The sequence below is a fragment of the Rhineura floridana genome, chromosome 4 (genome assembly GCF_030035675.1).
Source record: "Rhineura floridana isolate rRhiFlo1 chromosome 4, rRhiFlo1.hap2, whole genome shotgun sequence".
Taxonomy (NCBI): domain Eukaryota; kingdom Metazoa; phylum Chordata; class Lepidosauria; order Squamata; family Rhineuridae; genus Rhineura; species Rhineura floridana.
Window position 1 is genome coordinate 163,706,560 of NC_084483.1, and position 22,313 is coordinate 163,728,872.

Genomic DNA, 22,313 nt, shown 5'->3' on the forward strand with positions numbered 1-22,313 from the left:
ATATGAATCTTGCATGTAGGTTGATATGGGGCTTATAGGGTTAATTTATTATGCCTGGCCTTTCCATGGATCAAATTGGAAGGTGGAGAAATAATTGAAAATGAGGTGGTTGGGATATAGGCACTGTCTGCAGCTGGGAATGAAGACAGTTTAACTTCTGTGAACTTGTGGGCTGAGAGTCTTGTAGCCCCAGGCTATATCTGCCCAGGGATTAGCTGCCTTTGACTCTCAATGGTCATCTGCTAGCAGCCATTCTACCTAGCTGGAGTGCACTCACTCACTCACTCACTCACTCACTCACACACACACACACACACACACACACACACACAGAGAGAGAGAGAGAGAGAGAGAGAGAGAGAGAGAGAGAGAGAGAGAGGACACCATCTAAAACAGGCATATCTTTCCCATGTAGGCTCCCCAGTGAGAGCTTCTATTGGATCTCAGTCACTTCTGCAAATGGAAGGAGAGCCCAGATCCACCCCAGCTGTAACCATGCCTGCTCATAAGTAAGTGCTATCTAATTCAATGGGGCTTACTCCCAAATAAGGGGTCAGAAATGCAGATTTTTTTGAAAAAAATTGACCAAATGTACAAAATAACTTATCATACTAAACAATCGTTAATACATATTAAAATAATGTTAATATTTACAGTAGGGCCCCACTTTACGGTGCTTCGCTTAACAGTGCTTCGCTCATGCAGCGGTCTCAATTAGACGCAATTAGACTAAAGCCCCACTCATACGGCGCTTGTTCCGCTTTTACGGCAGTTTTTGGGCATCACGCGCCATTCTATTCAATGAGTTCCGCTTTACAGCGGTTTTCGCTTTACAACGGGGGTGTGGAACGTAACCCGCCATATGAGTGGGGCCCTACTATATTACATGAACCCCCAATCTCCACATATCACCTCCTAAAATATTACACCCTTCCTTATTTCATTTCAGTGGTGAGAAGGCATCAAATAGTTCAGTTTTAACCTTTTAAATGTATAATAAATTAGCTCCTTTGAGAGGAAGAATGGTATATAAATATAATAATTATTATTGTTGTAAAAGGCGATCAGGATTTTTCAAATTGTTTCCATTTGTGTCTCATTCAATCAAACCTATTGTCCTAATATACACATCATAGAAACATAGCATGCTTATATGGATACTCTGTAATGTACTATTTTGCAGCTTGTAACATTCTTACAGCTAGTAATAAATTCCCTACAGACATATGCTTTTCTGATTGTCAATCTCTTTTTATATAACCCAGAAATATTAATAAAGTGCTTAAAGATAAGTCACAGTTTTTATATTTTTAATAATCTTTCCTCAGTATTTCTATCCTTTCTCACAGCTCCAGCTCATACACATGAAATCAGTGTCAGGTTTTCCACATTTCCCACACTGATTGCAACATAGATCTTAGCAAGGCAGTGCGGGGTTAAATACCAACAACATGTATCTTAAAGTAATTATGTTTAATACATACTTAGAGATCATTCTAAATGCTGCAAATAAAATAATTAATGCAACAAACATCACAATTACAATCATTTTTGTATAACGATAATTTTCAAATACCTGGCAAAGTTGACATGTGGGTATGATTATGATGTCATAAGAAGACTGGCAGGATTATGTGCCTTTAACGTTGACAATGAGGACATTGAACTTGTTTTAAATTGTTTTTAAAAGATGTGTTTTTAAATTTGTATATTTGTTTTAATGTTTTTAGTTCCTGTAAACTGCCCAGAGAGCTTCGGCTATGGAGCGGTATATAAACACAATAAATAAATAAATAGATAAAATTGAACTTGTCAAGGATTATCAATACCTCAGCACAGTCATTAACCAAAATGGAGACAATAGTCAAGAAATCAGAAGAAGGCTAGGACTGGGGAGGACAGCTATGAGAGTAGTAGAAAAGGTCCTCAAATGCAAAGATGTATCACTGAACACTAAAGTCAGGATCATTCAGACCATGATATTCCCATTCTCTATACATGGATGTGAAAGTTGGACAGTGAAAAAGGTGGATAAGAGAAAAATCAACTCATTTGAAATGTGGTGTTGGAAGTTGCACATACCATGGACTGCGAAAAGGACAAATAATTGGGTGTTAGAACAAATTAAACCAGAACTGTCACTGGAAGCTAAAATGATGAAACTGAGGTGATCCTACTTTGGATACATAATGAGAAGACATGATTCACTAGAAAAGACAATAATGCTGGGAAAAACAGAAGGGAGTAGAAAAAAAGGAAGGCCAAACAAGAGATGGATTGATTCCATAAAGGAAGCCACACACCTGAACTTACAAGATCTGAACAGGGTGGTTCATGACAGATACGCTTGAAGGTCACTGATTCATAGGGTCACCATAAGTTGTAATTGACTTGAAGGCACATAACAACAACAAAAGGGACTAAGCCCCATAGAACTCAATAGGACTTACTTCTGAGTATATATGGTTAGGATTGTGCTGTTGGTAAGGCTTAACTAGGGATCCTCTGCAAAGACATCCATATTAAAGCAAGATTGGCAACCCCCTGCCTGGAATGCCCTGCCCCTACCTTTTAACATGGCTGCTCCAAACTTCTTTAAAGACTTCTCTTCACTGCAGAGAGGTTTGAGAAATGAGTAAGAGTTAAGAAGATTCTCTACTCTTTCCTGCCTATGCTGTGGGCTACCATACACTCACTTTGACAGCCAGCACAATTCCAGTGAGTAATAACTGACAGAGAGAAAACACACATGGTTTGATCTACCTTCACAGGCAGCATCTTGGAGACAACAGCAATTGAAGCCACAATTCCTAGTATGTGAATTATCTTTTACCCCTATTGGGCAAGAAACAAACAGTCATGCATCATCAGTGGATTTAAAATGAGCTGAGTGCATGGAACCATTGTTGTTGCTTCTATGGATGTAAGGGAGTGAGGTCAGAGGTAAATGAAATGTAAATAGAAAAAGAAAACACAGTGATGATTTCCTAAATGCAATACCATACCAACCACAACAAGATTCCTATGAGTAAGGCAGAAAATTCAGCATCCCACAACCAGTCAGGGTTCCTAACCAAAAAGAAAAACTAAAAAAACTTGGTGGCCAGTCAGCCAAGGTCACAGACTCGGGGGCTGCTGTTAGTGCAGAGTGCAGTGGCAGAATTGCTGACATGAGTGAGACCCTGTCAGCACATAATACCTCTGCTCTGAAATCTGCACTGGTTGTCAATTTGCTACCAGGCCAAGTTCAAGGTGTGCTTTCCATATTACAGGTGCCACATAGTACTTGTTCTGCTCTTGTAAGAAATCAATCCTTTAGTGTGGCAGCACCTACACTTTGGAACTCCCTGCTTATTGATATTAGGCAGGCACCTTCATTATATTCTTTTCGGCAGCTGCTAAAAACATTTTTTGTCTAGACAAGTCTATCCAGGCATGTAGAAGCTATTATGCTTTTTATCTGTTTTTAACTCATTCTTGGTTTTATTATTTCTGAATATTTTAAATACCTGTTTTTAACTGTTTTTGCCGTAATTTTATTGTTTTAATTCCTTCTGTAAATCGCTTTGAGGTTTTTTACAATAAAGTGCTATATAAACGTTGTAAGTAAAATACATAAATAAATTTCAGAGTCACTGTGGCCCTTGGGTCGCTTTCCTCTGTTAGGAACAAAGGAATCTGCCTTTACCGACTCAGGTCATTTGGTACCATCTAGCTGAGTACTGATGACATGGACTAGCACTAGCTGTCCAGGATTCAAGGCAATGGTCTTTTCCTGAGATTGAATTTTGGACCTTTGAATGCAACACATGTGCCCTGCCACTGAGCTATAGCCCTTCCCTTGTTTAAAAAAGTATCTTTCAACATTGTTATTTCAGTTCACTAATAAATGCACAGCATACCTGGGCAGATCCACACCATGCATTTAAAGCACATTCAACACATATTTGAAGCACATGAATCCCACCACAGAATGATGGGAACTGTAGTTTGTTAAGGGTGGTGGGAACTATAACTGTGAGAGGAAAACTACACTTCCCAGGATTTTGGGGGGCAAGTCATGTGCTTTAAACATGAGTTTGATGTGCTTTAAATGTATTATGTGGATCTGTATTACTTCATAAACTTTTCCCGCATATAAATCATTTTAATTATTTTTTAAAATGGAAATCAACTACAAAGGTTACTTGGTGACCATGGGCTACTCACCATCTCTCAGCCTAATCTGCCCCTCAGGGTGAAAACAACAGAGGAGAACCATGATCACCCCAAAGAAGAAGGGCACATTTAAAATGTAGAGGAAATAATAATGTACAACCATAGTGTGAAATCAGATACATATTGCAACATAGCATAAATAAATATTTATATAAGCATGAATATTTATTATTTACACAAGCTGTAAAGATATTTATAGAGCAATCCTCTGCATGTTTACTCAGAAGCAAGTCCCAATGTATTTAGTGAGATTAATCGCCACCCTGGGCTCCTGCTGGGAGGAAGGGTGGGATATAAATCAAATAATAAATTAATTAATTAATAATAAATTAATTAAACAAGGAGGCATCCACAGGACTGCAACCTGAAGTGATAAGGAACTATCAGAATTCAGAATCATGCCATTTTAAGCTGTTTTGCATCTGTTTCACACTTGTTTTATGGTTATTGGATTTTAAATGGATGTATATTTTGTTGTGCGCTGCGTTAGTTTCCAACCCTACCTCACAGGTCTGTTGGAAAGATTCCATATACAAACACACACTAAAGATGTAAAAATAGATACACCTCATATAATAGTTTATTGTCAAAACCTGTTGGTCATTGCAGAACTTTTTTTTAAAATCAGTATTAGTTTCCTACCAAATAAAAGCAGTGACCCCTAAGTACACCCTGCCTAATTGCTTTAAAAAAGGATTGGAGAGGGACAGAAAGATTTACAGTGCAATCCTTTGCTATGTTCACTCAGAGGTCCCATTGATTTACAGCACAATCCTTACCATGTCTACTCGTAAATCCTACTGAATTCAAAGGGGTTTACTCCCAGGTATGTGGGACTGCCATTGCAGCTTTAGTCACAGAAAAGTGAGTATAGCATTAAAGCTTTATATTTGGAAGGTTTTCAAAATAGGCTATGAAGACGGTTCGGAAACTGCAGCTCGTGCAAAATGCAGCGGCCAGATTGATAACGGGGACCAGGCGGTCCGAACACATAACACCGATTCTGGCCCGCTTGCATTGGCTGCCTATATGTTTCCGGGCCCGGGTCAAGGTGCTGGTTTTAACCTACAAAGCCTTATACGGCACGGGACCACGATACCTGATGGAACGCCTCTCCTGATATGAACCTACCCGTACGCTACGCTCAGCATCGAAGGCCCTCCTCCGGGTGCCTACTCAGAGGGAGGCTCGGAGGGTGGCGACAAGAAAGAGGGCCTTCTCAGTGGCGGCCCCCGAATTATGGAATAGTCTTCCTGATGAGGTACGCCTGGCGCCGACATTACTATCTTTTCGGCGCCAGGTTAAAACTTTCCTCTTTTCCCAGGCATTTTAGTATGTGTAAAAATGTTTATGTTTTAAATTTAAATTTTAAGCTTTAAAAAAAACTGTTTTAAATATGTGTTTTATTGTATTTTATGCTGATTGTTGTGAACCGCCCAGGGAGCTTCGGCTATGGGCGGTATATAAATTTAATAAAATGAAAAATGAAATGAAATTAACTGCTCTCTTCAACAGCCCAAGAAAATTTAAACTTATAATTAGAAACGTATAACACATTATCAAATTTAGCATGACGGTTCATGAGATCAAGGAGCATGTTTTGGTCAATGTTTGGATACCATTGGATGCTACTTTGAATCATAAGCTATAGCATGTACAATTTTTAAAATTTCTGTTCCAAAATTATTTGAAAGATCAAATGTATAATGTTATTTTTGCAAGTAATTAAAAAACCCCAGCATGTACACTTTTATCATCATAACTGAAATTGTTTACTGTGCATGACTACCAAGATCCTGCTGTGACCTTCTGTTCTAGATCTGCTGAAATCTGTAAATTTACTGAATTCCTGATGTGCAGACAAGCAGGAAAAGGAAGCTGTTTTCAGAACTTATTTTAGCTATTGCCTGGAGGCAGTAGCATAGTGTCAAATTTAAAAGTGCAGGGTCCATGACAGTCACAGCCATACCCCCTCTTGCTTTCTATTTTTTTCTTTAATGCCTTCTCCCATAACAACAGACATCCCTAGGAGCCAATAAGCATTAAAAGGGAGAGTGTTAGCTACTGAGAAGACTTTTCTCTTGTCTGACTCACCTCCTTTCACTCTGCTTGGCTTCAATCAGCAGGAAAGAATGAGGAAGCATGTTAGAAGACTCTTTTCAGTGGCTAGCACACACCCCTTTCATGTTGATTGGCTTGTAGGATGCTGGAGGCATAGGGACCCTGCTGGGACCTTGCTCCCAAAAAGGTGAGAGGTCTAAGACCCCCTGCATGACCACATCCCTGCCTGGAGGACAACAAATCCCTTGTCAATCACAATCATGACTTCACTTATTAGCTAAAAAACTGAAAGGGCAGGGATTAGAGCAGCCAGTACTAATAGAAATTGCTGGGGGGGTGACATTCTGGTGCATATGTCTTAAACCAGTCCACCCAGGAACTTAATTTCTTTTACATGAAAGCTAAGAGTCTGGAGATTGGGGTGATTCACCCAGAGACCTGGAGAGGACCCCCAAAAACCAGAGTCTCCAGGCAAAAGCCAGAGATGTGGCAACCCTAGCTGTGAGGTAGGTTAGGCTGAAAGTTGGTTCAGGCAAGCTGCACAAGGTTTTTAGCTGTTCCTTTCTTTTTAATGTTATTTTAATGTTTAAATGTTATTTATTAATTATATGATTATGGAGTTTGGACTATTTATAACTTGCAAAATGCCTTGTGAGGGCAGGAGCTTGCAGGGAGGTGGGCAGTGGGTGGGAATGTAAGGGGTCCAATCTACATACAGTGTACCAGGCCCAGGAAGTCCTGTTGGCACCCCTGCCTACTAGTCATTTGTTTTCTCTGTCACTGCAGCTTTAGAAGGCATTGTCATTTTAAGCAAATATTCTCTGCTCTTTATGCAGAGAGTGTGGGGTGTGTTCACATGTTACCCTGAACAAACGTACAGTCAGTGTACCTGTGCATACAAATAATTAACCTGTTGTCTGGAAGAGTAGTCAATATAATGTGATGAGGATGTGAGGTGCTACACATTACATGGAGTTTTTGATGGCAGCCCCTGCTTTTTTATTTACTCCATACTAGCAAACTGTACCCAGCATTTCTCAGTGATTCTAGGAAATGAAAAAGATCAGTGCAGTTTTGAAAGATTTGAGTCCACCATTTTGATTCAAAGTAGCATCCAATGGTATCCAAACATTGACCAAAACATGCTCCTTGATCTCATGAACCGTCATGCTAAATTTGATTTCAATATCTTGAAATGGAAATGGACTACCTTCAAGTTGATCCCAACTTATGGCTACCCTATGAATAGGGTTTTCATGGTAAGTGGTATTCAGAGTGCATTTACCATTGCCTCCCTCTGAGGCTAGTCCTCCCAAGCTGGCTAGGGCCTGCTCAGCTTGCCACAGCTGCACAAGCCTGCCCTTTCCTTGTTTGCATCTGCCAGCTGGGGGGCAACTGGGCTCCTTGGGACTATGCAGCTTGCTCATGGCTGCACAGGTGGCAGGGCACATAACCCCTGAGCCACTTACTTTGGGGATGATCTTTAGCTGGCCCTTTACACCCAGGAGACACAAGCGGAGATTTGGACTTTGGTCTCCCAGCCAGGCTCTCCTCCCCACTGTCTTAAGAATGCTCAAATGCATGCAGTTTGGAAAAGTTCAATCTGCCACCTTGCTTCAAAATGGCATCCAATGGTATCCAACATAGACCAAAATCTGTTCCTTGATCTCAGGAACAATCATGAAAAAATTCGTTATGACATCTTAAGAGGTGTCTGGATATGTATAAGTCGCCATTCATCAGTAGAGAACTTGTTGTCCAAAACATCTGGAGGATACTAAGCAAGCAAAGGCTGCCTTAGAGAGTCTCTTCTCCTATATGTTCCTCTCCATTCACATAGGGCAGCAGATGAGTGTGCCTTCTTACATTTTGGCTATGAAATCTGCTTGGAGACACGGCATGATGTAGTGGTTACAGCATTTCAGAATAAATCTGGGAAAGACCCAAATTCAAATCCGCACTCAGTGATGAAGCTCACTGGATGACTTTGGGCCAATTATTATCTCTCATTCTACATGATTGTAGCTTGTGAGTAGAGAGTCAGAACACCATTTACGCCAACTTTGTGCTCCTTGGAGAAAAGATGATCTATAAATGCAATCAATCAAACAGATACAAAGCAGGGCCTCAGTTCTGGCACACATTCTGTGTAACAACTACCTGAAGGAGTCATGCCGCAACATTGTTTTCACAGTCAGATTTAAATGCTCTTATTCTTAAATATGTTTTAGATCTAGTATGCTATCATGCTTTTATCTGAGTTTTATGCCTTTATTTTCATTTCAGTTTTTATGCCAATTGTGTGCTGTTTAAATGTTTTAGGAGTTTTTTAGAGTAATGATTTTGTGAATGTCACCTAGAGCTTTTTTTTTTAAAGACAGCTGATTAAATGCTTTGACCTCCCAATCCAGAGAGAGTTAGTTGTGCTTAAGCCCCTTAAAAGCATTGGGACAAGGCTTCCAAAAGTCTTCCTAGAAGATGATGCCAGCCAGGAGGGTCATGTTTGAGATTATGAAGCTGAAAAGCCTATGAAAATTGGGTTGAAATGCTTGTTTTAATCATCTTATTTATATATTCCTGCTGGAGCTCTGAACTTTGATGGCTCAGATTATTAAAGAGTGAGAAAGGGAGAATCATTTCCCAAGAGAAACAAAGCTTTGGCTCCATATGGGTGCTGGGAATGGTCAGCATCTCTAATTCTAAGGACAAGCCCGTGTGTACGGGGGAGATTAGGGCACATAGAAAATAATATGCCCAACGGGAGAGTGCTTTGGTGTGGCTTACAAGCTAACAGCCATTTTGCAGTTTCCATAGAAACACTGAAGAGATTTTGAAACAACTTGCTGTGAAAGTTGACGAATCTATGAAGCACTGCCTGCAAATGCCCTCGTGGTGTTCAAGTAAATTTAAAGCTCTTGTTTTAATCTGAGATGAATTGATGTAATACAAACTATCAGTTGAGACCTTTTAAAAGCTGGAAATCAAAAGGCTAGATGATTTTAAAACAAAAGAAGGGCATAATTGTAAAATGGTCTCCTAACAACCGCCACAGGAGCAAAGAAAGGCTGCATTTGCACACCACATTCAATGACGGTTCAACTAGGTTGTACTGTGGTTTGACACATGCAAGCAGCAAGCTCATGCATGCTGCTCAAAAGTCCTCACTCTGCTTCCCCCCTCCCCCGCTCCTGGCCATACTGGGAGCAACAAAGCATATGCCTTGCATTGCAGAATCATCCAAACCTAAATTCATGGTTTGTTTCCCCAAAGCAAATCATGAGCAGTAAGCCAAGAACAAACTTTGGCTCCTCTTCTTAGCTCTCTGGAGAGAAACAAACTATGAGCCTGAGTTCAGACAACGCAAGAAGCCAAGGCTTGTGCTTTCTTGCTCCTGGTACAGTGTAGTGTGGCCAGGAGCTGAGAATCATAGAATAGTAGAGTTGGAAGGGGCCTATAAGGCCATCAAGTCCAACCCCCTGCACAATGCAGGAATCCAAATCAAAGCATTCCCGACAGATGGCTGTCCAGCTGCCTCTTGAATGTCTCCAGTGTCAGAGAGCCCACTACCTCTCTAGGTAATTGGTTCCATTGTCGTGTGGCTCTAACAGTTAGGAAGTTTTTCCTGATGTCCAGTCGAAATCTGGCTTCCTGCAACTTGAGCCCATTATTCTGTGTCCTGTACTCTGGGACGATCGAGAAGAGATCCCGGCCCTCCTCTATGTGACAGCCTTTCATGTACTTGAAGAGTGCTATCATATCTCCCCTCACTCTTCTCTTCTCCAGGCTAAACATGCCCAGTTCTTTCAGTCTCTCCTTATAGGGCTTTGTTTCCAGTCCCCTGATCATCTTTGTTGCCCTCCTCTGAACCTGTTCCAGTTTGTCTGAGAAGGAACAAAACAGGGGTTACGGAGTGCATTTGTTCACATTCGACCATAGTTAAACATTAACTATGGTTTAACATGATGTGTAAACCTGCCCAGTGTAATTAGTTTTTTAACTCGGCTGAGCTCCTACGGGGAGGAAGGGCAGGACAGAATCTAATAAATAAATAAATAAAAATAGTGTGGCGCACACTTGCTTCCCATTGTTCCAAGCAGCGAGAACTTCCAGGATTAGGTTTCATTTGCTGAAAGAAAACTAGAAATGCCAATAGTGTATTTTTGTATATTTATAAATAGATTTATACATTTTTGTGTATATATATATATATATATATAAATAAATAGAGCAAATGCCTGTGGGAAGGCAACAGAGACACCTATAGAAGGCAGTGAATTCTCTAGCCCTTCCATGAATGGATGTGTCCCAGTTCTAGCTAATTCTAGCGAGAAACTCTCAACCTCTCTCTCATATAATTTCTCTAGCTCTAGTTTATTCTCACTAACAATTGCTGTTTTTCACACAGCGCTTGTTGAGACCCTCACATTCTGAGGTGAATTGCCCATTCAGGAAACATCCACAGCCTCCACACAGCCATTAAGGGAACACAAACATTCTTTTGTCAAATTCTACTCAGGCAACACTTTCAGTGAAACCATAGTGATAGTTCTATCCTTAGTAATCAGATGTCTAAACTCACAACCATGTATTAGAGCAGCCTTCCCCAACCTGGCACTCTCCCAGAGGGTTTGCATTCCATCAGCCCCAAATAGCATGGCCAATGGTCCAGGTCCGGATGATGGGAGCTGTCGTCCATAAACATATGGAGGGTATCAGGTTAGGAAAGGTTGTATTACAGGAACTGTATGATGAATTTTAATCAGATAACTATAAAGGGAGGGCAGGAGGGCTGATATCGAATAATATCCCGGCCTTTTTTATTACTGTTAAGGTGACTATAGATATTATGTGGCAGCAGACACATTTGTCATAGTATGTACATGAAGAAGAGAACTGGCCAACCCCAGTTCCCTGCATGTGTCTGTATGGTAAATACATCATTTAAAAATGTGTCTGTGTACCCCCTTTACATTTTTAGGTATGCACCACTGTATGGATACCGAAAAAAGAAAACTAGCTATAAGAATTGGAACCAAGTTTCTAAGGATTAGAATCTAAGTTCTTTCTTATCAATTTCATTTCTAAACTGCCCCTTCATCTATATAGATCACAGGGCGCTATACAAATAATATAGCCCTGTGCAGATACCCAAACAGATACAAATGGATGAATGGGGTATGGGTGTGGGTTCATACCTCCTAGTCCTGCCCCAGAGCTCCACAAACTGGTCAGAATAATTGCAAAGCACCTGGCTGCATGTACCACAATACGCATAGGCTCTGAATGTGCGATTAACACCAGGCAAAAAGTGAAGGGTGCATTTTGTACATTCAGAGCTTGCATTTGTCGATTGGGATATATGCACATAAGTCCCCGTGCAAAAGTTCTGATTAATGCATGGAGATCAGAGTAGAGTTTGTAGGCTCAGTCCCAACCTCTACATTTGTACCCATTTTGACCACCTGCAGAGGGCTACAGTTAGGACATTTATTATGTCAATCCTTGCATAGGAGTGTGGGTTATCCTGAAATAAATTAGGAGTGCAGGATTCAGATTAGGGACTGAGGAATTCGTGTTTCAGGCAACAAAAGGCTTGCTACTTTAAAGCCACACCTGATGCCCACAATCAAGATGCGCTAGTTATCTTCTCAGATCCCCTTGAGCTTTACTGTGTGGCTTGCTGCCCTCTCTCCCTCTCCACCCTCATACCACCATTTAAAATATAACAAGCTGTGTGTTTTAAAGTAGTTGCATCATGGAGAATAAAGGTGTGTTTTTGATCTGGTAAACCTCAGGGGCCAATGAGGCAATGCTATTTATTTGCTCTTTTAATGTTTTATGAGCTATTTTTATTATTATTATAATGAAGACAGCAGGAGGTAGAGTGGCTGGCAGGGTCTAGCAGAGAATCCATATTTCCAAGTCTATTTTTGAGCAGACACAAAAGCTGGATCTCATCTGAAGCTGGATGCACAGTATTATGTCTCTGGAGATATGAGAAGCCTGCACCTGCTTAGCTTTAAACAATGCAATTCAATTCAGCAACATTCTAGAACTTACTAAACAAAGCGACTGGTGATCTCTATGAAGGACAGGACTACCAGGGACTACTAGGCATGATGGTTATAGGGTGTCTCCCAGATTAGCAGGCCTCTGACTCCGAATAATAGCAGTAGCTAGGGAGAGACTATTGGCCTCATATCTGATGAAATATCTTCATATCCTTGCCCTCATCTCCTAGATTAGACAGCAGGGTTGCTCCATTTTCTTATGCTCAGCAGTTTGAGAGCCCCTCCTCCTGTATAAAAATCTACCCCTAATCCAGCCTTGTAAATAAACCCACAAAAGTACTAGCCCTACCAAATAGGCTTGCAGATGAGGGATAGGTTACTCTGTCTCCCCTGCTGCCTGATTGCTGGATTTCTGTGCTGGTCATGGAGGAAGAAGACTTTCCTTCCACATCTAGCATATAAACCAAGTGGGCTGGTAAAGGAAGAATGGAATGATCCCTACCACCAGTCTGAAGTGCTGGTTGACTGTGGTGTCCAGGCAAGTTGCTAAATACAAGCCTGCCCTAATCTATTCTGTGCCCTTTGCAGTTGCTGTTCCCAGTGGATATGCTGTCCTTGAGCCAGAGGGATGCAGAAGACAATACAAATGTTTGATGAACAATTTAAATACAGAAGCAGAGATGAAATGTCAGTTGCAGCAACAACAGTAACACAACACCATATAAAACTGTTGAACTGGGGTGGCAGAAAAAGAGACAAGGATCAAGCAGAACCTTTCAAACACAACTGTTCTTTATGGCTACATCACACGTCTGAAATAAACTCCACTTCTGAGCTACTGCAGTAAACATCTACCAAAGCACAGCAAAGAACCCTGGCACACATAACAAAAAAACCAGAACTAGGCATCCATCAGAGTTAAAATTAGAATGCTGCGTTTTTCTTGCCCCTCAAGGGTTTCAAACTGCCTCCCAACCAGCTTCCTAACACTGTGTTTCAGCACCACTTTCAAGCTCTTTAAGAGAACTGCGATAAATAAATAAAGCAGTGATTGCAGCCAACAGAGAAGAACTTTTCCTACCTCCCCACAGAGATTAAAGCCTGCAACTACAGCATGTGAAATAGCTTTATAAATCCACTTCACGTCATGCGTACACCACCCGACAGGTGAGGAGATTAGAAAGAAATAAAGAAAGAAATCTATTAACCCCGGCTTTGGAGCCACAAAACATTTCAGCCAAAAAAATAAAAGTAATGAAGCTGTCACACATGTCGTATGAACCACTGCTTTATTTTAATCCAGTTGAAATATGTTTTCATTATTTATATATCTATTTATTTAATTTATATCCCACCCTTCCTCCCAGAAGGAGCCCAGAGTGGCATTAAGGGAGTTCACATGACCCCCTCTGTGATTTGAAAGAAGGTGTGGAGGGAATTGTGTCTCCTGCTGCAGTGTTCCTCTGTCACCATCTGTACATTCAAACCAGTGGTGGCTGGTACCCATTGGGATTGGTAGGGCAGAAGGCAGAGACACCAACAGTTGGTGGAGCCAGAGCCAATGACAGGCAGATTGCAGATTGCAACTGATTGCAGTTTTGCCCCCATCCTCCTCCCTACTGTAATGGCAACACAGAGTCTAAGGAAGGGAAACTGACAGCCAGTGTCACCCGCTGGACTGGATATAAGTAACAAGGCAGGTGGGGGCTGGCTGAAGGCAGACCGAGGTTGGTGGGGCAGTGCTCAGTTTGCCTTAATGGACCAGTCTCCACTGATTTAAATTATGCCAGAAGGAGTTCTGTGTACATGCAGATATGTGCACATAGTAGGGATGGAAAGATGTGTCTGTTTCCGTTTACTCAGTTCCTCATTTTTCCAATGTTAAATTCAGTTCTATACATTTCTGCAGCAAACTGAATTTTTTTTAAAAAAAAATGCTCATGAAAATTCTTCACTATTTCAGTGCAAATTTCTCCAAATAAAAACAATTTTGTAGGCAGTTTTGACAAAGGTACACATTTTTGCAAGCCATTTCTCATCATTTCATGCCTTTTTACAAGTTATTTTCACTCATGTATTCATTTTTATGCACTTTCCCCTAATATATGCATTTCTGTAAATGTTGTTTAGTTGGCGAACTGCATCCAAAAATGCTAATACATGCAAATTTTGAAGGATGGCTGTGTTTTGGCTCTCATATTGTTTCAGAAATTGCGAATTTGATAAGTTCTGCTTGAAATGCAAACTGAATCGAAATTCTCATCCATCCCTAGCACATAGAGGCTCTCTATGTGAGGAGGGACCCTGGCCCAATCAGGATCTTCTCTCAACTCATGGAAGGGTTCAGGTGACCCCACCTATTGTGTAACAGAAGTGCCATATTAGACCTGTCAGACAAGACAGCATACACATTTTTTGTGGAACATTATAAATGCGCCAAACAGGAAAATATGTAATACATGTCATCAAAGCACTGAGGGAACAGAAGGACTTGCTGTCTCATATGGTTTACATAGTTTCTTAAAAACAAAGGTACTACTTATTTATTTATTTATTTAATTTAATTTATATACCGCCCTAAGCCAAAAAGGCTCTCTGGGCGGTGTACATAGAGGATAAAACAAGAAAAATATATGAATAGAACAAATATAAGAAAATCAAAAAGCAAAACAAACAAAGAACAAAAACCAAGCAACATCAGAATATACTAGTAACGAAATACTGTTTTAAAATACACTATAAAACAATTTTTTAAAATACAATTTTAAAATGCCTGGGAGTATAAAAAGGTTTTCACCTGGCGCCGAAAAGATAGCAGCGTCGGCGCCAGGCGTACCTCATCGGGGAGACTATTCCACAGTTCTGCCCTCTGTCTCCTTCCTGGGTCCTTGCCTAACCCCATGACATCATCAGCTAGGCTTTCATGGAAGCAAATGAATGCAAGGAGGTTGCCTACTGTGATCTTGCCAACTGTCCATTTTGTTTTTTTTTTTAAATAGTTTTAAAGAAATCAGTGTGGAAAGGTTTTTTTAAAAAAGGTAAAAGGATGTTCCTTAAAAATAAAATCATTGGGTGAACCCATCTAAGTTTCAATAGCCAGCATCCCTGACTTTCCATGGTTTAATAAAAACCTCAGGGGAAGAAAATGTGAGGTGACTTCTCCCAAGAGGATTTTTTTTTCATATCAGGAAATGAAGGGAGATAGGAAGGCTGCAGAATACTAGAAAAATGTTTAATGGAAAGATAAACACACCATCAATGGCCACTTCACAATGAATTAGTGATGTCAACCCTCCACCCACAAAATCTCTGAAGAAACTTAAAAGGAATTCCAAAGTGTTTTAAGTATGATGGAGAAGACTATAAGCCTCTTTTCACAGGAGAGGAAATCTTTTGAGAAATTGAAGGAAAGGTTTCAATACAGCATTAATGAAAGGAGAACACTCAGACAGTATTTTCAAGGTAAACTTACTCCTATTTCTTTGGAAACTGCTCTTTGATTTTGATGGACCAGATAGTCAAGGACATCCCCAGACAATGAATACTCCTCCATATTAATTGTGCCATATTCTTTTAAAGAAGTAGAGTTATCTAGCTAAAGCACTAACAAGGGAATATTTCTAGCACAATTCAGCCTACAGGTTGATAAGCGGAAAACACAGACTCTTACACACACACCACATACACACACCAAAGGAATGTGAAGAAATAGAGGGGACATAATTTCAACCATTCATGCAAATAAAGGGCCCTGCAAGCTGTTGCAGCATTCTGCAGCACAGAAGCATGTTTTTTTAAAATGCTCCTTTGCAATATTAAAAATACTGTCAGAGGCAGCCCTGCTATTAGCTATGTGGCCGCCTGTGTTCTGTGGAATAGCATTCCTGTTGAGATACAACAGGCACCCACCATCTGCATCTTCTGGAAACAATTGAAGACATTTTTGTTTCCACAAGCTTTCCCAGCTGGATGAATATGTCTCTGCCACAGGGGCCTACTCTGTATTGTTTCAAAAAGTCATTTGCTGTTGTTTTCTGTGCTGTTTTTATATTGAGACACATATGGGGAAGGTGATTAAATAACTAAATAAATAATTAAACAAATAAAATAGAATGAAACATTTCAGGCAGTTAACTTTGGGTGTCACAAAATGTCAGCAATTTGTTATGTCATCTATTATCATTATATTGTCTGGAAGGAAGGAGAAGGACTTTGGAGATGTTCTGTCTTAAGTTCCAATAACTTGGAAGGTCTTGGGTTAGGGTGGCCATGTGTATTAATTTAGAGAGGACAGCCCTCTGTTGTAAGGGTTATCAGAGGACAGTCCTCTATTTGAAGGTGTTCTCTATTGGAACAGCTGTCTGGGCCATACCCAGTTTAAAGACCAAGAGCTATAATGGAGATAAAGAACTGTGGAGGTGAAAGATGACAATATGTGTGTGTGTGTGTGAATACTGTGTTTGCACTTGGCACACAAAGTGGCCTTCACCACCCTCTCTGGCTACTGTGCTGCATTTGCAGTATTTTAACTTTTTTGCATCTCAGGGGAAAATGTTTGCTTGGGTGAGTATCCCTTAGTTGGAGGCAGAGCAGGATCCGGGAGGTGGTTGAGTGAGAGAGATTATGCTTGCTGACTGAGTGGGGTGGTGGTGGTTGCACCTGGTTTGACATGCAAAGATCTGAGTAGTGGCCTCTGCCTCCCTCCTCACCTCCCTTACCAGCAGAAAGACCGCCATTTATTTATTGCATTTATTTATTTATTGCATTTGTATACCTCCCCATAGCCAAAGCTCTCTGGGCGGTTTACAAAACATTACTCGAAGGCAGGGCCAAATTATCCATTAGGCTTAGTAGACTGAAGCCTAGGGGCCTGGAGCTCTTGGGGGCCCACGATCCGCGGAAGCAGGACAGGAGCCGCGGATCGCGGGACAAGAGATTCCGAACCACCCACCATCCCCCCGCTTCACTTACCTTTTTCTCCGCTGTTTTTTGCGGTTTGCCATCAATCAAGATGGCGGCCGAGATTTCCCTAAGGGGCTGAAGCCTCTGCCGCCATCTTGGCTGATGGCACACAACCTTGGCCGCCATCTTGATTGATTGATGGCAAACCTACGTGCGCAGTGCGCGCAGCCACAAAAAAAGCAGAAAGGCAGGTGAAGCAGGGGGATGGGATGGGATGGGACGGGGCGGCGGGCGGCTCAGAATCAGCCTAGGGGCCCTCCTCAGCTTAATCCGGCCCTGCTTGAAGGGCTGAGTGGGAAAAATCACATGTAGGCAGAGTGGCCTATCCAGTGGAGGGATGAGCTGGTTTATAAGCCAGCTCCTCCCTCACACTTGCCTGTTTTGCCTTGCAGCATCAGGCGAGAGTGTGTGTGCACACAAGTGAGTCCACAGGATGATGCTGAGTCCTGTTTGGGCCTGCGGAGTGGCATGGGTCTGTGGACGCCTCGGCCTTCATGGCGGATCTCTCTTTGCTTGCTCCCATGCTGCTATAGACTTCTTCGGGTGGCTTCACCCCGCAATCCTGCATCGGGCTCTTGGCTCCTCCGGTTGCAGCTGCGGCCCAACCTGCCCCAGGGCCTTTCTCTCCTCTCCTCTTCTCCTTCATTTGGATACCTATCAGGTCTGGAGGGGGGAGGGAGATGGTAAAGGCAGAAGTGGGAGGGTGGCTGGCAGGGGGTGTTTTCTGGATTCTTCCTTCCCTCCCTCCTGGCTTACTCACACAAATTTCCTTGGGGCTGTAGTGCCCCACCACATCGTTATAACCCCCCAATTCTCAGTTTGTTAATTGTTAATTGTATTGCTAATCATAATAATGCATTACTGCCTTTTCATTATCTTCTCTAGATGTTGTGCATTATTCCCTAGTAGTTACAGATGGTCTCCTGTCTGTTATCAGTCAACTTGTATTGTTACCTTTATTATCATCAGCATTTTCATTATTAGCTTCATCCTAGTTGCCCAATTTGCACTGTTATCCTTTTACCATCATCAGCACAACTTTTATTTGCTACATTATTTTCTAGCAATTATAGTAGGTTTTTCCGGTCCAATTTGTCACTTGATTGGTTTTTAAGTGATTTTGCCCTTAATTATAGCTGTGTGTGGTTCCTACAATGCCTCCAAGAAAAGCTAGGCAAAAGTGGGGGGGGTCCGTGTGGTGAAGCAAGCTGATAAGCGCCCATCATCTCAGCCACTCTCATCGGACAAAGAGGAAGACGTGGGAGCAGTGTGTGCATTGGTGGCAAGGATCAAGGCCCTGGAGAAAGAATGTATGGTACCTGCAGACCTGGAAGCAGGCCCCAGTGCTAAACCAACTGGTAAGAAATCTGCACACCTGGCTTCTAAGGCTCGTGTTCTTTCTGACTGAGTTGCCAGGGTTGCTGCACTTGAGAAAGGGGTGGCTGACAAGGTCGCGGTCACTCCAGAGGATCAAGCTTCACCTGCTAATGTGCCTCCAGCTGTTCCGCTGACCCCCCCTCTAACCCCTCCTGTTGGTTCAGGTACTCCAGTAGAACATCGCCAGTGCCCTGTGAGGTGGATTTCGATCAATACTGAACAAGTCTGACTGCCATTTTAATCAGACAGGGGGTCACGTAGACAACAGAGAATAGTGCTGTTGTAGTGAAAATGTGCCAAGGACACTGATATTGCAGGAATGAAGGGAGGGCGGATGGAACAGGGGGCACAGCATCATTGTAGCATTGTAACATAGAATATATGCAATGTAACTGTTGCCATGATTGTGACGGAGGTAAAGGTATATAACTGTCTGTAACTAACCACCATTTTGAGGAAGAGAGTTGAGTCCTGTACTCTACTCTGGCTAAGTGCTTAGCTAAATAAACAACCTTAAAACAGGCTTTGGCTTCATTATTAAATCTCCTCAAAAAGAACTCAGTCGTAAATTCCACGACACCTGAGTCCAGCTGATCACTCCTGTTGCAGCAAGTATTGCTGCCCCGGTGATGGTGGCTTCTCCAGCTACATTCTCAGGTGAGCATCACTCTACACAACATATTTCCTCGACATCTGTTCAGGCACCTGCAGCACTTCCACAGCAGATGCTATACATGGGGCAGAGGGTTCTAGTGCTATACCAGCCACAACTCCCTTAGCCAACAGTAGCTGTGGTTCCTTGGCAGCCAGTCACAGGTTCTCCAGGCCAGGCCCCTTCTCCTTTGCCATTGCCATCTGGGGTTTATTCCTAGGGTGACATGTCTCTCCCTCTGGGTGACCATCTTTTACAGAGCACTAAAGAGAGAATTTGGAGAGGAGAGTACATAGATATTTTTACTCTTCTGTTTCGGGAATCTAAGGGTAAACCAAAGGAAGGGGAGGAGGCCAAAGATAAGGAGCTGGCTAAAAAGAAGAAAGTAGATGTCATGTGGCCTAATTGGCTCAATGCGTATACTGTATACATGGGGGTTATGATGACAATATTGTGAGGCTCTCATTGTGTATATCCAAGATTGACCAGAGGGGCAGAGATTGGTCGGTGGTCTTGAGCAGTTGCCCACTGCCCATTTTGTGTCCAGTTTCCGCCCTAAGGAATTTTCTCTCAGTCAGGCCAGGGTTACTTAATACATCGATGGGTCCGCCCTGACTCAATGTCAATTTTGGTCCGTTGTTCAGAGGGACTTGTTGGCCTGTGGGCGAGACCCAGGAGCGTATGGGCTACATTCTTTCCAGACTGGGGCCTGCCCCCAGAAAACATTCAGGCCATTGGTAGATAGCGATCTGCTGCGTTCAAGACTTATGTTCAGTTGTGTTGTTTCTGACTGTTTTCTTGTTCTTTTCAAGTTTTCAGAGTCTTCTGGATCCACCCCGGATGGTTCTCTGTGGGCATTTGATTCTGTTTTGGGCCCAGAGGAGGGCTAGTTCTTTTATGGTGGTGACATAGTTGCAGCTCTCAGCCCAGCAACAGTCCATTGGGAGGCCAAGCATGGCATGCTGTGGGGAGAATTGTTACAGATGGTCTGTAAGATTACGTCTTCGGGCCCCAGGCCCCATGTTCTTGTTATCAATCTGGGCGAGAATGATTTTGGGCAGTGGCCAGGCTTGGATTTGACCCACGATTTCCGCTGGATCAGGCATTCATTTCCTGTTTTCTGTTTATCATGTGGTCTGATATGCTTGAGCGTAGGGTCTGGAGGGATGCTGTTCACCCCAACAGGATAGACAGGTCCTGGTGTTGGGTTAACAGGATGGTTAGGCAGTTGGTTCTGTCCATCGGATGGGTGTTCATTCCCCATAGAAGGGTTCATTTCCATTGTCCTCATCTCTTTAGGGATGATGAGGTGCACCTTTCAGTTGTTGGTTGTGATTTATTTTTGGAAGATCTGCAGCTAGGTTTAGCACCCTTGTTTTCTTTGGGTTGAGATCAAGCTTCAGCTGATCCCCTCTTGTTGCGTGGAATTTGGGCAGGTGAGGAAGGCGGGGGTAAACAGCAGGATACTGAAGCATTCTTGGGTTAAGGGCACCCTCTAGGGAACTGCCAGTGCTTCAGGCCTGGTGGCGATCTGGGGGGTGTCCACGTGATCCTAATTTGGTCATCAGGGTGAATGCCAGTATGGTGGGGCTGGGTTGCGCAGGTTGGACGCACACCCTTGGTTCTACTAGCAAGGAGGGAGAAGTTCATCCCTATCCTTTGCTGGGGAGCCACAGCCAGCAGCTGACTGACATGCCCTGGGGACTGGAGGGAAATCTCCCTACCAGATAGGTTTTAGCCTCACCTGCCTGAATGAAGTTCAGTTTGGTTGATATATAAATTAGCATATGCAAATGTGTGTCTATGTGCCCCCCAAATATTTGAAGTGCCTAGCAACTCCCCTGCTTAAAATAAAATAAAATCTATCGAGTTCACATAACAACCCCCGCCACAGTTGTTACACCAACATGAGAGGGTAAGGCTGCAATCCTAATCCCACTTACCTGGAAGTAAGTCCCATTGAATCAGTAGGACTTACTTATGAGTTAGCTGCATCCCTTTTTTTCTTGTATGCCTGACAAATTTGTATTTTTCTCCAAAGCGTAGAAATTCATATCCATAATTCTAAAAATCAAGCTTTGGTCCAATGCATCGAGGGTGCTGCAGAGAATCACAGTTCCCATACGGGTATATTTTTAACATACCCACTGCCCTCCCCCCTTCCTCCTAGCAACTACTTGATGAAAATGAAAGTGTTGAAAACACACTGCGGAAAATGACTTTCTGGAGAATTTTAAAAAAAACTCTCCTGGAAAAGCATAGTTATTATCTAAAAGTACTTTTGTTACACTGAGTGTGCCTATAGAAATTTAACACAAAGGTCGTCAACCACCCGTACATTGCCAGCATGCGAACAATTTAATTGCAATAATGACAACGTGCTTTCTCTAAAGAATAAATTGTAGCTGCGGTAAACGAGGTCTTGCACAAATAACTCAATTGAGTAACCCTAATAAATAATTATTGTTCCAAGAATAATTAGGTGACCCTATTGTTAATAGGCTTCCTGTTCATTCTGAATCCTACTTGTGTGACCTTTCAGAGATGTAAGTGGTGGGGTGGAGTGGATTTGACACTGAGAAACTGAGATCATTATTTGTGGCTGGTTATTAGAATGCAAAGCAGCATTCTACAGTCCGCTTCACTAGTTTGCTTTCAAACCACTTGACCCTCTGCAGGGACTGCTGAGGTCCAACCTTTCCCCTCTAGATTGCTAAGCACCAAATCCACTGCAAAGTTGCAGGCTGAGCAAAACAAAGACTGGCACTTGTCTGATGGCATTTCAAGCTTCTGTTTGCCATTTTTGCTTGTCACAGAAGAGGCAGGAGAAGAGAAGCAGAAGGCTCTGTGACAATGAAGAGAGGCAAGTGACAGTTTTGGAAATTCGCTTGCTGATTGGTAGGGCTGGCCCTCCCACTAGGCAGGCTGAGACAGCTGCCTCCACTAGCATGTGCTAGGAGGTGGCAGCTGCAGCTCCCCTCCTCCCACAGCCATACTTTCTGAGCCCTCCACCATTCCCTTCCTTCAGAGCT